The sequence below is a fragment of the Bactrocera neohumeralis genome, chromosome 4 (assembly GCF_024586455.1).
Source record: "Bactrocera neohumeralis isolate Rockhampton chromosome 4, APGP_CSIRO_Bneo_wtdbg2-racon-allhic-juicebox.fasta_v2, whole genome shotgun sequence".
Lineage (NCBI taxonomy): Eukaryota > Metazoa > Arthropoda > Insecta > Diptera > Tephritidae > Bactrocera > Bactrocera neohumeralis.
Window position 1 is genome coordinate 14,681,401 of NC_065921.1, and position 18,023 is coordinate 14,699,423.

The following is an 18,023-nucleotide window of genomic DNA, read 5'->3' on the forward strand; positions in this document are numbered from 1 at the left end:
CGATTTGTACCCAAAACATTACCCAAAACATTACCCAAAATATTACCCAAAACATTACACAAAACATTACCCAAAATCATTAACCAAAATGTGTTGAATCGACCCAAAAGAGTGGTTAAGATTCTTTGCTATCTATTTAATGCCAACACGACGATTTTAAAACACTGTTTCTCTAACCTTTTCAATTTTATCATCTCCCTCTTCACTGGATGCTTTGTGGTACTCAAATACCTGCTTCCTGATACAGTGATCCCCCAAAACACCTCTACAACATTTTCAATAATTCCGTAGCTGTGATCCATTGCAAACAAAAAATTTCAAGAGAACTCGTTGTTACATTTTTTCCAATGGTTAAAATCGGCATACAAAGTTTTCTCTTTGTGAACAAAAAATTCACCTGAACATTAAAGAGGTTGTACCAATCCAAGAATAAACTTTTTATCGATTCGGTTAGAGCCCATAGTTTATAGAGGCAAGTTCACGGTCAACCATTTAATTAAAACCGAAAAATTCATCTACTGGTCGCTCCTAGAAACTTTGACCATTTTTGCAGCCGCTTAATTCCGTCAATTAGCTAATTGCCTGCACTAATACGAATGGAGGAAATTTGTTAATTGACTCAATTAAGGAACTATGCAAAACGCCTGTCATTCTCATTAAAAATAGAAACTAAAAAAATCTAACCTGGAAATCTAAAGCATGGTTTTAGGCGCTCAGATCAGCTCATTAATTAGATCAATTTAAGGCCAGGTTCCTCTAAAAAACGTAATTTTTTTCAATAAATTTTATTTTTATTACAAAACATGTTGAGTAATCAATTTTTTTACATATGAAAGTACATATATTAAATTACTTGAAAAAACTTTTTTTTATTTTTTTTTCAAAATGGCGGTCTTGAAAATGGCTGCTGAAACTCATCCGATTCGTAGATGGATGACATCATTTCTTGGAAAAGAATTACAGGGTTACCCACTCGTGTTACCTATTCAAACGACTATAATTTTTTGGCGTTTGATAATATTTTTATTGATTTCAATGACAAAAATGTATGAAAATAATCAAAAATTTAGAATCCATTCACTTTAGCTCGATATGGCCACCTTTTGCCTTGACTATGGCCCTCAAACGGTCAAAAAACGAGTTGCATGCTGCACGAATGTGAGCTTGTGGTATTTTGGCCCATTCACGTACATTCGCTTTCTTGAGCGCATCCATACTGGTGTATTTTTTAGTCCGCACCTTGCTCTCTAAAATGGACCAGATGGAAAAGTCCATCGGATTTGCGTCTGGTGAATTCGAAAGCCATTGTGTCGACGAAATGAAGCGTGGAACATGATTTTTTAACCACTCTTGGTTAATTCTCGCTTTATGTGATTCTTGTTGGAACGTCCATTCTTTCCGAAGTGTTTACGTGCCCACGGCTCTAAAGCACCTTCCAAAATATTTTCACGATAATAAGTCGCATTTACTTTGACACCAGGCTCGATGAAAACGACTGGAGAGCGCCCATCAGCGGTCACGGCAGCCCATACCATCACTTGCGATGGGAAATTACTTCGGGTNGCCATTCGTAGGCTTAAATTCTCGTACGTGCGTTCGGTCAAGTAAACACGGTCATTTTGAGAGTTTATGAATTGCTCAATAGGGAAATTCTTCTCATCAGAAAACACAATGTTCGGAAATTCGCCACGTTCGTGCAAGTGTAACAACTCCTTCGCTCTTTCGAGTCTAACTTTTTTTGCTGCGGTGTAAGATTGTGTCCTTTTTGGAACTTGTAAGGCTTGACCTTTAGCTCATTTTTCAACAGTCGTTGCATTGAACTTTGCGAAATTTTCAGCTCTTTAGCCATTTGATTGCCACTTCGACGTGGATGCTGTTTTGATGTTGCTGTTTTCTTATGACCACCTCCATGGCGTTTTGCGATGCTGTCAGTATCATTGTAACGATTTATAGTGCGATACACAAACATTTTGTTCACTTCGAGATGTTTTAGCTGACGAACAATTGCTGCTTGTGATTTTCCAGCCAAATATAAAGCAATCACACTATTACGTTTAAATTCCATCACGTATAACTTTTTTTTCACAATAAAATGTTTTTGTACGCTTGTAAACAATGGAATGATTTGTTATTGGTGTAAATTTAAGCGCGCTGTCATTAATAGTGTGGTAGTTATAGCAGTTTGAATTTGGTAACACTTCGAGTGGGTAACCCTGTATTTGAAAGCAAAAAACAAAACGGTTTCATGTTCTGTATCGAATTAGCTATGGCCTCAAGGAGAGTGAAACATTTTCAACGAATAAAAAAACAAAATGGAATACTTTTGAATTTTTTTAACCCTTTTTTCACTTTTAATTGTTTACAACTTTTTCAAATAATAATTAATATTTCTGGTTCTGCTTGAGGCCATAGCCAGACATCTAAAGAGTAAAATTCCGTTTGGTTCATATCGATAAGTGCAATAGTTTTGAAATGAGAGTGTCATCCATGCGAAAAAACGTGGTTCGGAGAAAAATCAGTTTAAACCAAAGGTACGCAGTAGCTGCCGCTACCGAAGGAAAGCAGCCGGATTTCCCGCAGCGCTCCTCACTCTTTTATACCTGCTTCTCGGTCTTGCTGACCTTCGGGAGTAATTCTATACTATTTCTACGAATATACAGTAGCAATTTATGAAAAAAAAATCGGAGGAACCTGGCCTTAACAAATTGTCTACATGTGAACATAAGCCCGAAATTTACTAAATTATAACGCAAATTCTGTATAAATTATACAATTACACTTATATATAGTGCGAAAACTTGTCTAAATTAACAAAGCAATTAAGCCGACTATCGTGTACTTGAGTAGTCCATTAAAGCTCAATACAAAACTATCGGGTGATTTTTTAAGAGCTTGATAACTTTTTTAAAAAAAAAAACGCATAAAATTTGCAAAATCTCATCGGTTCTTTATTTGAAACGTTAGATTGGTTCATGACATTTACTTTTTGAAGATAATTTCATTTAAATGTTGACCGCGGCTGCGTCTTAGGTGGTCCATTCGGAAAGTCCAATTTTGGGCAACTTTTTCGAGCATTTCGGCCGGAATAGCCCGAATTTCTTCGGAAATGTTGTCTTCCAAAGCTGGAATAGTTGCTGGCTTATTTCTGTAGACTTTAGACTTGACGTAGCCCCACAAAAAATAGTCTAAAGGCGTTAAATCGCATGATCTTGGTGGCCAACTTACGGGTCCATTTCTTGAGATGAATTGTTCTCCGAAGTTTTCCCTCAAAATGGCCATAGAATCGCGAGCTGTGTGGCATGTAGCGCCATCTTGTTGAAACCACATGTCAACCAAGTTCAGTTCTTCCATTTTTGGCAACAAAAAGTTTGTTAGCATCGAACGATAGCGATCGCCATTCACCGTAACGTTGCGTCCAACAGCATCTTTGAAAAAATACGGTCCAATGATTCCACCAGCGTACAAACCACACCAAACAGTGCATTTTTCGGGATGCATGGGCAGTTCTTGAACGGCTTCTGGTTGCTCTTCACCCCAAATGCGGCAATTTTGCTTATTTACGTAGCCATTCAACCAGAAATGAGCCTCATCGCTGAACAAAATTTGTCGATAAAAAAGCGGATTTTCTGCCAACTTTTCTAGGGCCCATTCACTGAAAATTCGACGTTGTGGCAGATCGTTCGGCTTCAGTTTATTTTATACGGTTTTACACCAAGATCTTTGCGTAAAATCTTCCATGTGGTCGAATAACACAAACCCAATTGCTGCGAACGGCGACGAATCGACATTTCACGGTCTTCAGCCACACTCTCAGAAACAGACGCAATATTCTCTTCTGTACGCACTGTACGCATTCGTGTGGTTGGTTTAATGTCCAATAAAGTAAACTGAGTGCGAAACTTGGTCACAATCGCATTAATTGTTTGCTCACTTGGTCGATTATGTAGACCATAAATCGGACGTAAAGCGCGAAACACATTTCGAACCGAACACTGATTTTGGTAATAAAATTCAATGATTTGCAAGCGTTGCTCGTTAGTAAGTCTATTCATGATGAAATGTCAAAGCATACTGAGCATCTTTCTCTTTGACACCATGTCTGAAATCCCACGTGATCTGTCAAATACTAATGCATGAAAATCCTAACCTCAAAAAAATCACCCGATATATGCAGTATACCATAGTACTCATCTAATTTCTTTTAATTATATTTCAAAAAGTATATATATTTATTTTGTTTTAAATCAGCAAAATATGAAAAAATATTTTTTAATACTTCTTTGCTTTCATCTGCCCCACTGTCGCCGGCCGAGCGCATTTGTTTTAACCACAGCTTCACAACAGTGCTAGTGCTGAGGTTTTATCGCTTTAGCAAGCTTTACGATCTTCCTCTTTGCTGTTTTAAGTGTCTACGCTGGGTCGACCGCACGTCGCTTTAGATCGACGCGGTTATATTGCGGCGCGCTCTGGCATTCGGTCGATCGTCATGCGGAATGCTTGCTTTTTTTACTTCGTTCATTTATTTTATTTTTATTATTTTTTGTTTGATGTTAGAACCACCTTTAAAGCCATGTGCTAAGTCGGCTGCGTCTGCTCCTTGCGTCGCGGCATTCAGCGCCGTCACCTGACGCGCAAATTTTCGCTATTGTTTCTCGTTTCATACGCCCAAATTTTAATGGCGCGAGCAAGCAGCAAAACTCGTCGGTAAATTATAGTTTATTTTATTTCTATACCCTGAACAGCTAGTCGATCTAGTCATGTCTATCTGCTAACCGTCGTGTGTATACGCGCACTTATCTCGGTATTGAAGATACCGTGCTGAAATTTTGCACACGTACTTCTCTACCCAAGAACTTGCTCATTTGTTGAAACCGCTAATGTCGTACAATTATAGCTGTCATACAAACTAACCCTTCAAAGGCAAGTCCTTGTATGGAAAACTTTTTTATTTGACAAGATATCTTTTCGAAATTTGACATGGATTATTTTCAAAGGAATCGCCACAATCTCCGAACAAATTGTTCAGATCGGACCACTTTAGCATATAGCTGCCATAGGAACTGACCTTTCAAACTTAAGTCCTTGTATGGAAAACTTTTAAATTTGACAAGATATCTTCACGAAATTTGGCAGGTATTATTTTCGAAGAAATCGCCACAATCTCCAAACAAATTGTTCAGATCGGACCACTATAACATATAGCTGTCATACAAACCGACTGATCCAAATTTGGTTCTCGCATGGAAAACTTTTGTATTTAAAAAGATATGTTCACGGGGTATATTAATTTTAAAGGTAACGATACAATCTTCGAACAAATTGTTCAGATCGAACCACTATTAGCATATAGCTGCTTTACAAACTGAGCGATCCAAATTTACTTTCTGTATGGACAACTTGTTTTATTTGTGTAGGGTATTACGGCTTCGGTGCAACCGAAGTTCATATTTTTTCTTGTTTTCTTTTGTTGTTGCTTTGCTTTGGTCGCCACAGTTAATGTGCGCAATTATCGCCATAATTAAATGTGTTTAATGATTAAATGTGGCGCACTTTCAGGCGGCGCATGCCGTCACTTAAAATTTAAACATTAAAAAATGTTTCAGCTACAGATCTAAATATTTATTTTAGTATTTGTAAGCATTATTTTTAGTTTTTAGTTAAAAATGTTAGAAAAAAATCAGGAAATTTCGCTCAAAGTTTGCAAAACAAATTTTTAATTAACCCAAAGTGAACTCAAAATATGTTTTATATAATTTTGTGTTACCTATGTAAGGATTTGTTAGTGTATGTAATTATCTAAAATCCAATTTTACCGTTACAACGCTTCCAAAGGGCCAATAGGCGCCCACTAAAGCTTCTATTACTTATTTAAAGCGCCAACAACACTTTCCCCTCAATATCCTGATTATCCTCTTAAGCGCGTGTTGTATTTGTGCTTTTGGCAACACTTGTCTACTACTGGTTGCTGCTGATGCTGCTGCTGACCAGAGGACACATCTCGGTATTAGTAACCCTTACCGCGAAGAAAAGCAAATAAATGGGATTAACTGACTGGATATATCCGTTAGCCTGTTGATTGTGTGCGGCTTGTCTCTGCTGTTGCTTTATCACACACACACACTCATGCCGCGCTATCAACGCTGCTCACACTCGAAAATCTACTCAACTGATAAGACCAAGACACAGCTATGTGGCTCACTCGCACTTGAAGGCTCAAAGTCAAATTGTTGCCTCAAGCGAAACCTTACTCTTTTTCTATGCGCTCACCAACACACACACACACTCATACATTGTTATGTGAAAAGTGACTCAATCAACCGTTCAACACTCGAGACACACACATTGTCTTCTAACGCTAGTCGGCAGGTTTTACCTCATTCAATCGCCTGCAAGCCATCAGCTGACCACTGGACTGTCGCTCGGCTCTGCTCTGTCGCTGCTCGTGTGTGTCAGAGTTTTATCATCCCTACCAGCATGTTTTGACTTTGCAATTGCAATTGAAGACGCTGCACAGTTGCAGTGGCCACATTGTGTGCCCACAATTGCTTCGCTGGCTTAAGTCCCAAACACTCACATACATTTCACTCACTTCTGTACTTGTGTGTGTGTGTGCGCGCAATCCCTGGACTCAGCGCTGAGCCTCACACACACATGCAAGCCTTGAGCTGCCGCAGCAATAGCCACAGTCAGCGCACTTAGCTGTAGCCAGCTCAGAGCCTCGAGTCGCGCGCCACTCAAATTCAGTCCGGTTTTGAAATTGTCGCTGAGCGCAACGTTTAAAGACAAACCAATTCTCGTGTGTGTGTATGTGTGAAAGGTTTCTTCCAGCAAACGTCAAGTACCTAAGTCTTTGACTAAGTGGCTCTGAACGCTCGCAGCAGCAGTCCAGTGTAAGCGTGTATTTTATGAGAAAAACTACAAGTCAGCTTTTGATGCGCTAAAACGGTGTTTTTGTGTTGCTGATAACTCTTGTGAAGCCGTCGGGTTTTCGTCGTTTGCGAATTTTCGTGTCCGTTGTGTGAAAGATTTTTGATAAAGTGCAAAAATTAATTTAAAAAAAAAAATAAAAATTTACTATTTGCTGTGAAAGCTTAATAAAACAACTAAATATTATCAAGACCGCATATTCAGGCAAAAAGTAAGTGAAACTTTAAAATAATTTAGGCAAAGATGTTGTCATATTACTTGTATTATAAAGAACGTCGACTACTTTTGAAACACTAGTTAGTCTTAAGTTTCTAGAAAATGTATATATTAATATTTCCTGGAGCAAATTTCGCTGGAAAAGTTGTATTAAACAAAGAAACGAAAACAATTTCTGATCGATATCTCAAAAACTGAAAGATTAGTACGTGTATATCTATATAAGCAGACGGCACTTAACTTCTCGAATCGTGGCCAATTCTGCCCAAAAATGTTATAGACGAGCAATATAACCAAAGAGATTGCTGGGTGGGGGATTGCAGTTTTAGGAACAAAACAAAAATCACACAGAGCCAAATCGAGTGAATACGGTACTTGATCGATAGTATTCATTGCGGGTTTGACTTTAAATTCGGTCACAATCGTGGCACGATGCGATGGTGCATTATTATTGTGTAAAATCCATGAACACTTTTTTGACGGATATTCTCTCGCGGCCATATGGAACTCCTTATTGACCGCCTGTCTTTCCGGAACAAATTCATGATACACCAAACGACGAATAAGGAAAAAACCAATCCTTGATTTTTGAGCGGCTTGGTGTGGTTTTTTCGGTTTCAGCTCGACTTTTTCCCTCCATTCCGATGATTGTTGACTTGTTTGCATGACAAACTCATAAACCCAAGTACCATCAGCAGTTATAATGATATCCATGAATGTGGAAGCGGAATTCGCATGTCCAAAAAGACCTGTTTACGGTACTCTGTTTGAAAAAAAAATGAGCTTCATTGGGATGAGTCGAGCAAGAACGCGTTTCATACCCAAAATACCCACCAAAATCATTCGAACGTACTCGCGAGAGATGTCGAGCTCTCTTGTCATCTCTTTAAAACTTGCCTGACGATTTGCAAGGCCCATATCCTTCACTTTCTCAATATTTTCATCAGTTTAAGAGGTCGCAGGTTGTCCAGAACGGGGGATGTCTTCAACCATCTCTAGACCGTTTTCGAAGGTTTTATACCACTCGTAGGCTTGTGATTTCGATAAAACTGAATCGCAACAATCTCGCATACTAAAAACCCAAATTCTATGACGCCACTGAAATAATCAGCATGAAAAATAATGCCGCTCTGGCGTCACCTCAGCCCTTCATTTTGTAATTTTCTTCTTTATTAGCGTAGACACCGCTTACGTGGTTATAGCCGAGTTTAGAACAGCGCGCCAACCGTTCTTTTCGCTGTTTGGCGCGAATTGGAGATACCAAGCGCAGTCAGGACCTTCTCCACCTGGAGGAGGTCTTTCTCTTCGTCTGCTAGCCCTTGCGGGTACTGAATACTTTCAGAGCTAGAGTGTTTTCTTTTATTCGAATGACATGTTCTAGCCAGCCTAGCCGCTATCTTTTAATTTGCTGAACTATGTCAATGGTGTCATACATCTCATAGTTCGATCGAATACGATACTCGCCGTTTCCAATGCGCAAAGGACCATAAATCTTCTACCGAAACTTTCTCTCATTAGAGGTTGTCATCGTCCATTCCTCTGCACCATATAGCAGGACGGAAATAATGACTGACTTGTAGATTTTCTTTTTTGTTCGTCGAGAGAAGACGCCTACTTGGTCCGAAGTAGTACCTGTTGGCAAGGGTTATTCTGCGTTGGATTTCGATACTGACATTGTTGTTTATGTTAATACTAATTCCAAGATAGACGAAATTATCTACGACTTCAAAGTTACGACTGACTATTATCTTTCTGAACAAACATGATTTATATTGACTTTACCCAACATTTCAAAAGAAAATATTCCAGACAACCGTTACCAGATGACCAATGAATAAATTATTATTGAAATACAGAGAGCATATATTCCCGATAATATGTATCCATGGGTCCGAAATGAAAATCGAGCCAATAATTTCTTTAGGCCCCATATATCAAATATAGAGAACTCCAGATTGACTTTATACCATACATATTGTACAATCTGTGAAGTGTCTTAATGAAACTCAGCGGCTTTTTCTGTTAATAATATGTGTTGGTGTCAAAATCGGGGTCAATACCAGTGATTGGTTTCGACAAGTCTCCTGTAAGAATTGCTTTTATTAGCATACCATTAATATTCTTCTGATTCAAATAGGTCGTTTACAGTCAGCTCTCCTATAGTCTCGAGGTTTTTGCACTGAAAAAATGTCTAAACACATGTAAACCTCCTGAAAACAATAGCTTCCACAGATTCTTATGTTCCATTGATCTGATAGCCTACGTCTGGAAACATGGTATGTGCTATTTGAGCGGTAAAACGAATATCTAAAAAATCATTACAATACCAGATCTCAAAAAATAGCCAGCTACTCTGCGTTGATGACAGCACAGTGACAAACACCGATCGAATAGAAAACAACCGGCGAAATTTAGTCAGAACTGCGAAAAGAAAACTGAGTTCCAATTCGTTTCTTTCATTATTTAATTGTCACAAGTTCGAAACACAAAGCAAATCCAAATCCTTTTACACTAAATCTTTTGCAAATGAATTTCTTCCAGTATGTGACGTCACCAAAGCAGAGAGGTCCATAAAATTTCGCAGAATCTTTTTTTTACATTGTCAGAGCCGCCTAATCGGGTGTTACGCCATATATTTTTAACTATCATCTTCCTCTCGACAGAATTTTATCTCTCAACTGTCCTCGAGTCCACCGCTTATTGTTAGCAGCTCTGCTACATTGAATTTCGGTACTTACTCATTTGCCTAGTTATTGAGGTACACTGTAAACATTGCTTTACTAAATCAGTCGACTATAACATCCTTAATCATGACTAAATTAATTAACCTTAAAACAAGGCTTCATTGATCCTGTAAAGCAAAATTAATTGAAGTCATTAAACCAAGAGCTTTCGTGAATAATGCCAAATGAGCCTTTAAACTAGTATCACCGGGATAGCTCTTACTCTTACTTTCGCTAATTTAATAACCCCATCTTAACTAGTAAATATTGCAAGCTTATGCGCTGTCAAATGCTTCCGTCTGCCCAGTAGACATCGCTCAGTGCTCGTATCTTATCCGCATTTCGCCTTTTGGACAACTGTCCAATGACTTCATTCGTCTTTAGTGAACGCTGTTCCCACAGTTCCGGCAGTTCACTCAATAATTATGCAAATCATGTGTCCACAAGCGACGAAAAATACAACAACACACAAACAAAATGCATGAATGAAGAAGTAAATAAAATAAAAGTCGGCGGAAAATGCAAAAACGGCAGCGAACGAGCAGGATAAGCAAAGCCAAGAGGCAACTGTGCCAAACCAGCGCAGACAGACTGACCGCCACTGCAGCCCGGCAGCCTGAAGACAGTAGGCAGAAGTTGATAGTGCTGAGAAGCGACGATCGGCATGCATATGTGTGTGTATGTATAAGCGTATATATGTATTTACATATATATTTATAGATATATGTCCTGGTAATAAAGATCACCAACGCGAGATTAAAAGATTGTACAACAAAATGTGTTGTTGCATACAACAATGTATGACTTAATGTGCGCATATGCAGGGAGGCAATAAAAGTATGAGGCGATTTTTTTTTCATACAAATTTGGTAAAATTAAAAACAAAAAAAAAAGGCTTTAATAGCCCTCACAAATATAAAAAATTCCATACAAGAACTTGTTCTTGATCGATCAGTTTTCATGGCAGTTATATGCTATAGTGGTCCGATCTGAACAATTTCTTCGGAGATTGCTCCTATGCCTTAGAGAATTATCCGTGTCAAATTTTTTAAAGATATCTCGTCAAATTCAAAAGTTTTCTAAACAAGGAAAGAATTTCGATTGTTCTGTTTGTATGGCAGCTATATGCTATAGTGGTACGATCTGAACGATTTCTTCGACAAGAGACAAATTTCAAAATAAAAAAGTTTTTCTCACAAGGATTTGGTTCAGTTTGTATGGGAGCTATATTCTATAGCGGTCCGATATCGGCGGTTCCGACAAAAGAGCAGCTTCTTGAAGAGAAACTGACGTGTACAAAATTACAGAGCGACTATTTCGAGTATATACAGTTAAACGGAGAGACAACTAGACAACACTAAATCAGCTCGTCATGATCTCCGACGTTTCCTACTGGGTTTTGCAAACTTCATGGGTGCAACATACCTTTTTTCAGAGTGTAAAAACGGGGAAAAAGATGCCAAAGACTATCAGCAAGTGTATAAAATACAACAAAAACAATAATAGCATATTTATATATTTAAGGGATATACATACATATATTAATACACTTATGTACATATATAAATATTTATGGACTCTTAGCACTACTCATTATAGCTGGAATGTTGTTAAAATAACAAAAACAAGAAAGAAATGCATTAAAAAGTTATTTGAAATTATGAATGTGGCAACCCAATAGTGAAGCAAGTCGAGGTGGGTGGAACTAACAACACATTTGTGCACAAATAAGTTCCTTTCTTTTTTTTTAACTCCCTCACTTCTTTAATGAAGCACACGCATTTTCATAGTTGCAGCAAATATTTTGTCTAGTCTGTCAGAATTTTCTAACAGCTCATTCTTGCAACCGACCGAGGCTGGTAAAAGAATGCAACATGTTGTTGTAATTTATATTTTTTTCGTGTCTTTTTTCTTGCTGCTCCATTACTGTTGTCAGAGTTTATTTCGCAAAAATTCAACAGTAACAACAACAACATCAAGCAAGTGGCAAGCAAAACTGGAGTGTTGCACAAGCTCCTCATCAACAACATGACTCCATACAAAGGCAGCAATTTCATTCGGAATGCGCAACACGCCTCCCAAGCGCTGCGTCACTCGGCTCCTCACACCCCTGTCTTCCGCTAGTAGTCAGTTCTTGTGCGATTTTTTTCCGCTTTTTAGTTGTTTTTGTTGTTTTCGCGCTGCCATCAGCCTGCACGCTGCACTTTTCGCAGATCAGTGCAAATTTGTCTGCGCTTAGTTTGTGTTGTTTCGCTGATTTCTTTCGGCCCTTCTTCCCGGTTCTTCCTGCGCCGGTCATCTTCTCGCGGCTGCCAGCACTTTGCGTGCCTTCCTTTAATTCCATTTGGTTGCACTGCAAACAAATATATGTTTTACTGTTGATGTTATTGTTATTGTTGTTGTTGTTGTGCAAATAACGCGTGGTTGTACAATGCAAATAAAATTTGCAACAAACATTTATTTAACAAGTCAGCAGCAACAAGGAAGCTACAAAATGTTGCCTCCAACTGCTGCTACGCCTGCTCTGTTTTTGTTGTTGTTGTTCCCACCAGTTTGTTCTCTCCATTTCCTGCACTCAATATCTTTCGCTGTTCCCAACCATGTTTTTCTGCATTTTTTTCTTGCTCTTGTTGTTGTTGTTGTGTTATATGGTAAATTGTTTGTCAGCTTTACACCTACGTACATTATTGTTGTTTGTATAATATTGGCAACACCGGCAGGGCATATTTTTCTCAAAGAAGCGCTTTGTTTTTATTCGGCAAAGTTCTAAGTGAATATTCCACCACGATTATGTAAGACATAGAAGCTGTTATGCGTTACGGTAGACGGTTTTTGGATAATTGTTAACTTTTACAAAAAATATATTGATCCCGAAGACAAGATATGTATATAAATTCAATGTGATCTAACAATCGGCGATTCATTTCGTATTTTTGGATTTCCGTAGCCGATTTCCAGGAGGACCTACATAAAAATAAAACTTTCGATGAGTAAGACTTCTCTGCTTAAAATTATTTCGAAGTCGAAGGACTGGCCAAACTTATAATTTTTGACAAAACAGCGTCTTTCCAAAAACACAGTTGATTTTTTGTGAAAAAGTTTAAAAATTCAAAATTATTGTCTGATTTATTGATTATTGTCTAATCTGAACACATAGCTTCGAGAAAATCTAGTTTGAAGTTTTGGGAGTTTTTAGACAAAATGAAAAAATTCTCACAAATGGGATCATATCTCCCAAACTAGCTACCGGATCATCATAAACTTTTTAGAGAATATTTTCAATTACATCTACACATATTGAAACAAAAACTGGACAAAACGGGAACTTCGGTTTTACCGAAGCTATAATACGCTTCACAAATACAAAAAATCCCTTACAAGAACTTGATTCCGATCATTCTGATTAGATGGCAGCTACATATATGCCATTGTGATCCGTTCTGAATAATTTCTTCGTACATTGCATTATTGCCTTAGATAATGATTCAATTCGAGATTCGTGAGGAAATCTCATCAAATGAAAAAAAATTTCATACCAGCACTTCATTCTGGTTGCTATTGTCCGATATTGAGCGTTCCGACAAATGAACAGCTTCTTGGTGAGAAGAAGACAGGTTTAAAATTTCATATCGATATCTCTAAAACTGAGTTACTATATCGTATAAATACCGACAGATGGACAGCCAGATAAATTTACAGAACTCATCAAGCTGATCATTTATATAGGGTAGTCGAAAAGGGTTCCCGTAATTCTAATCAAACTTCATATTATTTTTTTTATATTTGGTCGACCACTTTTTGCCATTTTTCCGCTAGAAACATTATTCCATCAGTTTAAAACTTTTCTGTTTTCTCGGCAAAAACTGCGACAAGTAATTTTCATAGGCTTCTCTTGAAGCCAACTTTACTCCATTAAGGAAGTTCTGCATTGACCGAAACAAATGATAGTCCGATGGTGCAAGGTCATGGCTACATGGTGGATGCATCAAAATTTCCCAGCCAAGCTCTCCCAGTTTTTTCCGTATCAACAAAGATGTGTTTGGTCTAGCGTTGACCTGTTGGAAGACGAAGATCTTTCTGTTGATCAGTTCTGACCATTTTTTTCGATTGCTTGCTTCAATCTCATCAGTTGTTGACACCATAGGTGAAATATAGAATCAATCGTTCGACCAAGCTGGAGCAGCTCATAGTATATGATTCCTTTCCAACTCCACCAAACACTCAGCATAACCTTTCGAGGCGTCAATCCTGGCTTTGCGACCATTTGTTGAGCTTCAGCACGCTTGGACCATGATCGGTCGTATTTGATCCACTTTTCGTCTTCTGTTACCATTCACTTCAGAAATGGTTCGATTTCATTTCGTTTCAGGAAAGAATCGCAGATGTTTATTCGGTCAATTAACTTTTTCACAAACAATTAATGTGGTACCCAAACATCGAGCTTCTTTTTGTAGCCAGCCTTTTTTAAATAGTTCAAACCCGTAAGATGATGAAAGTTAAGTATCTTGGCAATGTCATGGCTGCTTATGTGACGGTCCTGATCAATATTTTCCATAATTTCATGGACTTTTTCAACGATAGGTGGGTCAGAGCGAGGTGCATCTTTCACATCGAAATTTCCAGAACGGAAGCAGCGATACAGCATCGTCTCCGTAAAATTCACAAATTTCATTGGTTGCTTGCGACTACCCAATATATAAAGGGTTATCTATTTCGAGGTTCCCTACTTTTTATCCTTATCTATCTTATCGGTATTTAACCTCACTTTATCAGCAAATCGGTCATCACGAATGCGATTTTTTTGAAAAGCACAATTTTAATATTATAACAGGGATAATATTTCAAGTAATTCTGACATGCAGATTTGACACGAAAGGAACGCTCATTCTCAATGTTTGATTATAGACAATTGGAGGCTTTATCTGATCCATCATCTAACAATCTTCCCAGCCATAGTATCTGCGATAGTAATGTTTGGAGATTTCACTATACTCTTAACAAAGATTTTTGATTTATTAAGGAACCTGTTGTACACTAGATAGACTATAAAGACCATTCCATGATGAAAACCACTTCCATCATATAAAGTAACCTACATATACATAGATGCTATATTGTACAGACATATTTAGGTTCTTGAGTATTAACGTAGCAAAGCGAACCCTTTAAACCCAAAGACCTCTCATTTTTTTCATTTGTGTTTCACCTTCTGAGTTTTTTTTAATCGTTTACGCATTCATGAATTTTAAACTTACTCTATGTACTATCCACTGTTCGGGAAATTCCCAGCAGTCTGGCATACTTAATAACCTCCCTCAGTTCAATGTCCTACTTCTTTGTGTATGCATGCCCGCATTCGTAGCTATCGACAGGAGTCGGTGAAAGTAGAATTGGAAAAAAAACTCACTTTTCAAAGTGACAACAAGATTTTACAGCAATATATCATTATATATGTACACATGTATGTATATATACTCATGTTTATGAAGCCTGCATATATTAATATACATATAACCAATGCATATGCCTGTAAAAGCCATAAAAACTTATCAGTTGAGCATCATTAAAGAATCATCATAAAAAAGTCTCGCGTTGACACAATATTTATGCGTTTTACATATGATAATAATGCATATAAGTGGTCGTATGTGCACATACAAGCATGCATATACATACATATGTATATATGGCTCTCTATAAGGCTACTGCACAGCAATATTATACCCGTGATTTTCAGCGTTTTTTTATTGTCAGCGCAGCAGCAACTGATAAGCGTGTTCCTTCAGCGTGTAGAGCAAACGCTTCGAGTGTTCATGCCTTCTCAGCTACCAATTATTTTTTTCGAAGTTGCTATAGTACATACACATGTATTTTTAGTTTCGTGCTCAAATAATACTACTCTTATCAGCAAATGTGGTAACTGTAAAATTTTTAATAGTAGAAAATAGGATTTTTCTAAAAAAATATAAAAAGCATTCAGTGGAAAGTAAAATGTTCGTTATAAATAAATATGAAATAAATGTTTATTAAAAACGCAGATAATGTGGCGATTCACGAGAATCACTCGAGCTTTTGAAGCAACACACTCAACGAAGATTTCAAATTCATTGAGTAATAAATTTAGAGCCTTTTCTATATTGATTTCTTTGTAGTTAGGCCGTAATCACATTTTAGTTATTGGAATATATTTTTCGTTGTTTTAATAAACATAAAAAGAATGTGAAGAATATTCTTTATTGATACCATGCTTTCCATTATATAGGGGCTTTCCGCTCAAAATGTTTTAAAAGAGCTTCGGTGATAATTGTTTGTCGCGAGCAAGTGTTTTCAATTGGTACAAACTATTCAAAGAGGCTCGAGAACGCGTTGTCGACGAACCACATCCAGGACAGCCATCAACATAAACTGATGATCAACACGACAATAAAACAAAGAAATTGATACTTTAGAATCGACGATTAACAGTCGGAAATTTTACTGACATCGTTGGAATATCGGAGGGATCAGTTAAACCCATTTTTAATGATCACTAGGCCTAAGAAAAGTGAAATCACGATTTGTTCCAAACTCACTCCATTTCTTCAAAAAACTGCGTCGCGTTAACGTCTATGAAACAATGCTTTCCGACTACCAGGATGTCAATGAAACGTATTATTACTGATGATGAGTCTTGGATCTATGCTTACCACCCAGAAACAGACGATAAATTGGCCGAATATCGTGACAAAGGTGTGCCGAAGACGAAAACACCACGTCAAAGCAAGTCAAAAATCAAGCTTATGTTCACAGTTTTCTTCGATTATCGAGGTGTGGTGCACTCCGAATTCCTTCCGACCGGCCAAACTCTCGAATTAGACCGGCATGTGGCATCTCGTGACATTGCCCAGAAGATGGGAGTTAGTCACCAAACCATTTTGAACCATCTGCAGAAGGCTGGATACACAAAAAAGCTTGATGTTTTGGCGCCGCATAATTTGACGCATAAAAACGTTCTGGCCCGAATCAACGCCTGCGATATCCTGCTAAAACGGAACGAGCTCGACCCATATTTGAAGCGGATGGTAACTGACGACGAAAAATGTGCCACGTCCAAGAAAGCGTCCAGAATTGGCCATACTTTATAACGTAGTGTTCCACCATACAACGCCAGACCACACACTTCGTTGATGAGTAGTCAGTTGGTGTTGGAGCTGTTGTCTAGACCCCCTCAAGGTTCAGAAAACGTTTTCGACGGAGTCAGACAAAAGGGAAAGGTATGTAGATGACGGCACTGCGCTTCATTTAGCACGCAAAGAGGTGGTTAGAGTCTTGGAGAAAAAGACTCATTGCATGAAGTTCATCGGGGTCGATTCTGGATAAGTATGGATTTAACCTGCTACAGTATCCAGAACAAAATTACGTCATCTTGACGCCAAAACTATTGCTCACCTTTCAAAATAGCTGATGATTGTCAGCCTTGCTAATATTCTTCAAAAGAAATTTAAAATTATTTTCTTACCAGCAAGCAACAAAACAGAACTCCATAGAAATCAATATTTCAATTGAATTCCTAAAATAATAAAAATATTCAAAGACAACTGTTATGATATGATATTATACTCTTCCAATCGCCGAAACCAAGAACTCCTTCTATGTATAAACATATATTTACATTTTTGTATATGAAAAAAACGTTAAGAATTTCTCCAAGTCCCCTGCTTTTCTTCAACTCGACCAACGTTGTTGCTGTACTCGCCTGCAACGAAACTCATGTTCAAGTTATTAAGATAATTAATGATGCAGACACCACGCAATAATGTCCACCACCACCGCAGCCAAGACAACAACAACAACAGCACCAGCAACACTAACCGAATACACATAGATTTGTTGTTATGTTGCCGAGAGCATTGATCAACCGATCACTTTTGGTTGGTCAGTTGGCTGCTTCGCATGCTGCAGCATCTGGACTCGCGAGATGCGCCTTTGTAGTAACGGCCACAGCCAGCTGGCTATCGTCGATGTCGAACTTGCGATCACTACGCGATCAGCAGAGCGCATTTTTCCTTTTTCTTCGACCATTTTTTGCAGCCGCTGCTGCTGCAATATCACGTCTTCATGCTGCCAGTGTAGCGGCAAAAAATGCCATGTTGTTGCTGCGTCTGCTGATCGGCGTTG

The 18,023-nt window shown here is 38.1% G+C and overlaps 2 protein-coding genes across 4 annotated transcripts in view; one reads left to right on the forward strand and one right to left on the reverse strand.

The window, feature by feature from the left end:
• LOC126757642 (uncharacterized) overlaps window positions 1-18,023 on the reverse strand; it is a 58,512-nt gene that overhangs the window by 29,444 nt on the left and 11,045 nt on the right. The window lies entirely within an intron of this gene.
• The window catches only part of LOC126754752 (protein N-terminal asparagine amidohydrolase), a 93,182-nt gene that overhangs the window by 24,035 nt on the left and 51,124 nt on the right, over window positions 1-18,023 (forward strand). Inside the window, exon 1 of one of the 3 annotated variants that reach the window (XM_050466837.1) lies at window positions 6,748-7,138. The exons of the other annotated variants lie outside the window; for them this stretch is intronic. The gene's annotated coding sequence lies outside the window, so the exon portion shown is untranslated. Of the gene's footprint in view, window positions 1-6,747; window positions 7,139-18,023 lie in introns of those variants that run through there. 3 annotated transcript variants of the gene reach the window in all.